This window comes from Arachis stenosperma, chromosome 5, assembly GCF_014773155.1.
Source record: "Arachis stenosperma cultivar V10309 chromosome 5, arast.V10309.gnm1.PFL2, whole genome shotgun sequence".
In the NCBI taxonomy this organism is placed as follows: domain Eukaryota; kingdom Viridiplantae; phylum Streptophyta; class Magnoliopsida; order Fabales; family Fabaceae; genus Arachis; species Arachis stenosperma.
The window spans coordinates 96,291,950-96,297,184 of NC_080381.1; the positions used below are offsets into that span (position 1 = coordinate 96,291,950).

The 5,235-nt window shown below is 40.6% G+C and overlaps 1 non-coding gene across 1 annotated transcript; it reads right to left on the reverse strand.

Annotated features, from left to right (window-relative positions):
• Positions 1–2,211: 2,211 nt before the first annotated feature.
• Positions 2,212–2,315, reverse strand: LOC130983579 (small nucleolar RNA R71). Its single transcript, XR_009087562.1, has one exon. It is a non-coding gene; the product is annotated as a small nucleolar RNA R71 (small nucleolar RNA).
• Between the last annotated feature and the right edge of the window lie 2,920 nt (positions 2,316–5,235).

Below are 5,235 nucleotides of genomic sequence, written 5' to 3' on the forward strand. Positions count from 1 at the left end.
CCGTTGCCGGGGATTGTTCAAGTTTTGAGCAAGCTTTTGGTAACAAGGCCTGAGATTGTCAAGTTTGGACAACTGACGGTTCATCTTGTTGCTTAGATTAGGTATTTTTTTTTTCGAAATTCTTGAAGATGAATTCTAGAGTTTCATGATGGTTTGTTGAAGTCTGGCTGGCTGAGAAGCCATGTCTAATCTCATTGGACCGAGGTTTCAACTTATCATCACAAGAGCTTGTTGATTTTCATCAATCTTGCTTTTGGAGCAGTGATTTGCTAAGGCTTGGCTGGCCTTTGGCCATGTCTAGTGTTTTGGACCGAAGCTTTCTTTGAAAGCTTGGCTGGCTGTGAAGCCATGTCTAATTTCTGGACCGGAGTCTTAGGCTAACATTGCACTGATTCCTGGAATTCTCATTAAGAATTTTGAGATCTTTTTCCACTTAATTTTCGAAAAACACAAAAAAAATAAATCATAAAAAACCAAAAATATGTTATGTTTCTTGTTGAGACACTAGTCTCATCTTAAGTTTGGTGTCAATTGCATGCATTCATTCATGTGTCTTAGTGATCTTCAAGATGTTCTTGATGATTTCCGTGCTCTAATCTTTGAATTCTATTGACTTGAAGTATTTTGTGTGTCTCATATGCATTCTCATTAGTGTCAGTAGTATACAAACTGCTAAGTTTGGTGTCTTGCATGCATTGTTATTTGATTTTAGTTGCATTTTTTATTATTCTTTATTATTAAAAATCCAAAAATATTTTTAATTTGTGTCCTTTCAAGTCAATAATACAGAGAATTGAAGATTCAGAACATACAGCAGAGGAATTGCACAGAAAAAGCTGGGCGTTCAAAACGCCCAGTGAAGAAGGACAGACTGGCGTTTAAACGCCAGCCAGGGTACCTGGTTGGGCGTTTAACGCCCAAAAGGGTATAGTTTTGGGCGTTAAACGCCAGAATGTGCACCATTCTGGGCGTTTAACGCCAGGATGGCACAAGGGGGAGAATTTTGTTTTCAAATCAATTTTTTTTCAAAGTTTTCAAAGTTTTTCAAAATCAAATCTTTTTCAAATCATATCTCTTCAATCAAATGTTTTCAAAATTAATTTCTTTCCTTTTTCAAAGATTCTTACTATCAATTAATGATTTGACTCAACATTTCAAGTATGTTGCCTTTTCTGTTGAGAAAGGTTTAATGTTTGAATCATATCTTTTCTTGATAGCCAAGTTACTAGTTTTTAAAATCAAATCTTTTTAAAATTGTTTTCAAATCATATCTTCTCAATCACATTTTTTTAAAAACCAATCATATCTTCTTAACCTCATCTTTTTCAAAATAGTTTTTAATCAAATCTTTTTGATTTCTACTTTCAAAATCTTTTTCAAAAATCATTTTATTTCTTTCCCACTTTCATTTTCGAAAATCAAGTAATGTTTTTCAAAAAAATATTTTCAAAATCTTTCACTTAATTTTCAAAAATTTCTTCCCTTCTCCTCACATCCTTCTATTTATGGACTAACAATATCCCTTAATGCAAAATTCGAACTCCATTCTTTCTGATAAGTTCGAATTTTCTACTTCTGTCTTCTACCCTTCTTTTCCTCTGACACTTCAAGGAATCTCTATACTGTGACATAGAGGATTCCACATTTTCTTGTTCCCTTCTCTTTCTTATGAGCAGGAGCAAAGACAAAGGCATTCTTGTTGAAGCTGACCCTGAACCTGAGAGGACCTTGAAGCGAAAGCTAAGAGAAGCTAAAGCACAACTCTCTTTAGAGGACCTGACCGAATTCTTCAAAGAAGAAGAACACATGGCAGGCGAAAACAACAACAATGCAAACAATGCAAGGAAGGTGCTGGGTGACTTTACTGCACCTACTCCCGACTTCTATGGGAGAAGCATCTCTATCCCTGCCATTAGAGCAAACAACTTTGAGCTTAAGCCTCAATTAGTTTCTCTAATGCAACAGAATTGCAAGTTCCATGGAAATCCATTGGAAGATCCTCATCAGTTCTTAGCTGAATTCTTGCAAATCTGTGACACTGTCAAGACTAATGGGGTTGACCCTGAAGTCTACAGACTCATGCTATTCCCTTTTGCTGTAAGAGACAGAGCTAGAATATGGTTGGATTCTCAACCTAAAGAAAGCCTGGACTCTTGGGAAAAGCTAGTCAATGCCTTCTTGGCAAAGTTTTTTCCACCTCAAAAATTGAGTAAGCTTAGAGTGGAAGTCCAAACCTTCAGACAGAAGGATGGAGAATCCCTCTATGAAGCTTGGGAAAGATACAAACAATTGATCAGAAAATGTCCATCTGACATGCTTTCTGAATGGAGCATCATAGGTATTTTCTATGATGGTCTCTCTGAACTATCCAAGATGTCTTTGGATAGCTCTGCTGGAGGATCTCTTCATTTGAAGAAGACGCCTGCAGAGGCTCAAGAGCTAATTGAAATGGTTGCAAATAACCAATTCATGTACACTTCTGAAAGGAATCCTGTGAACAATGGGACTAATCAGAAGAAAGGAGTTCTTGAGATTGATGCTCTGAATGCCATTTTGGCTCAGAATAAAATATTGACTCAACAAGTCAATTTGATTTCTCAAAGTCTGTCTGGAATGCAAAATGCACCAAGCAGTACTAAGGATGCTTCATCTGAGGAAGAAGCCTATGATCTTGAGAACCCTTCAATGAAAGAGGTGAATTACCTAGGAGAACCCTATGGAAACACCTACAATTCTTCATGGAGAAATCACCCAAATTTCTCATGGAAGAATCAAGAGATACCTCAACAAGGTTTCAACAACAATAATGGTGGAAGAAATAGGTTTAGCAATAGCAAGCCTTTTCCATCATCTTCTCAGCAACAGACAGAGAGTTCTAAGCAGAATACCTCTGACTTAGCAACAATGGTCTCTGATCTAATCAAAACCACTCAAAGTTTCATGACTGAAACAAGGTCCTCCATTAGGAATTTAGAGGCACAAGTGGGTCAGCTGAGCAAGAAAATCACTGAACTCCCTCCTAGTACTCTCCCAAGCAATACTGAAGAAAATCCAAAAGGAGAGTGCAAGGCCATTAACATGGCCGAATTCTGGGAGGAAGAAGAGGCAGTGAACGCCACTGAGGAAGGCCTCACTGGACGTCCACTGGCCTCCAATGAGTTCCCCAATGAGGAACCATGGGAATCTGAGGCTCAAAATGAGACCATAGAGATTCCATTGGAATTACTTCTGCCATTCATGAGCTCTGATGAGTACTCTTCCTCTGAAGAGGATGAGTATGTCACTGAAGAGCAAGTTGCTAAATACCTTGGAGCAATCATGAAGCTAAATGACAAGTTGTTTGGAAATGAGACTTGGGAGGATGAACCCCCTTTGCTCACCAAAGAACTGGATGACTTGTCTAGGCAAAAACTGCCTCAAAAGAGGCAGGATCCTGGGAAGTTTTCAATACCTTGTACCATAGGCACCATGACCTTCAAGAAGACCTTGTGTGACTTAGGGTCAAGTGTAAACCTCATGCCTCTCTCTGTAATGGAGAAGCTAGGGATCTTTGAGGTGCAAGCTGCAAAAATCTCACTAGAGATGGTAGACAACTCAAGAAAACAAGCCTATGGACTTGTAGAGGATGTTCTGGTTAAAGTTGAGGACCATTATATCCCTACTGATTTCATAGTCCTAGAGACTGGGAAGTGCATGGATGAAACCATCATCCTTGGCAGACCCTTCCTAGCCACAGCAAAGGCTGTGATTGATGTTGATGGAGGTGAACTGATCATTCAAGTGAATGAAGAATCCTTTGTGTTTAAGGCTCAAGGATATCCCTCTGTCACCATGGAGAGGAAGCTTGAAGAGCTTCTCTCAAATTAGAGTCAAACAGAGCCCCCACAGTCAAACTCTAAGTTTGGTGTTGGGAGGCCACAACCAAACTCTAAGTTTGGTGTTGAACCCCCACATTCAAACTCTAAGTTTGGTGTTGGGAGGTTCCAACATGGCTCTGAGTATCTGTGAGGCTCCATGAGAGTCCTCTGTCAAGCTAATGACATTAAAGAAGCGCTTGTTGGGAGGCAACCCAATGTTTTATAATTAACTATTTCCTTTTGTTACTTTATCTTTTTTGTAGGTTGATGATCATAAGAAGTCACAAAATCAATGAAAAAAGCAAAAACAGAATGAAAAACAGGAAGAAAAACAGCACACCCTGGAGGACGCACTTACTGGCGTTTAAACGCCAGTAAGGTTAGCTGTTGAGCGTTTAACGCCCAGTCTGGCACCATTCTGGGCGTTTAACGCCAGAAAGGGGCACCAGACTGGCGTTAAACGCCAGAAAAGGGCAAGAAGCTGGCGTTAAACGCCAGAAATGGGCACCAGCCCGGCGTTTAACGCCAGAAATGGCACAAAACGTGATTTTGTTAGCCATTTGGTGAAGGGATGACTTTTCCTTGACACCACAGGATCTGTGGACCCCACAGGATCCCCACCTACCCTACCACTCTCTCTCTCTTCTTCCCCAATCACCTCAACTCCTCTTCCCCAAAAACCCCCACCTCTCAAATCCCACTATCATCTTCACTCCTTCATTTTCACACACCCTAAACACTACTTCTTCCCCTTTTGGCCGAACCACAAAGCCATCTCCCTCTCCTCCATTTCTTCTTCTTCTACTCTCTTCTTTCTTCTTTTGCTCGAGGACGAGCAAACCTTTTAAGTTTGGTGTGGAAAAAGCGTTGCTTTTCATTTTTCCATGACCATTTATGGCATCCAAGGCCGGAGAAACCTCTAGAAAGAGGAAAGGGAAGGCAAAAGCCTCCTCCTCCGAGTCATGGGAGATGGAGAGATTCATCTCAAGGGTGCATCAAGACCACTTCTATGAAGTTGTGGCCATGAAGAAGGGTCAACTTTGATCAAAGGTTGGACCAAGTCCTCATAGACATTTATGAAGAGGGCGTTCAATGAAAGAGAGATTCAAGAGGGGAGCAAACAAGAAACCCCACTCATCATGAAATCCCTGAGATACCTCAAGGGATGCACCTTCCTCCACAAAACTACTGGGAGCAACTGAACACCTCCCTAGGAGAATTGAGTTCCAACATGGGACAACTAAGGGTGGAGCACCAAGAACACTCCATTCTCCTCCATGAAATTAGAGAAGATCAAAGAATCATGAGAGAGGAGCAACAAAGACAAGGAAGAGACATTGAGGAGCTCAAGCACTCCATAAGACCTTCAAGAGGAAGA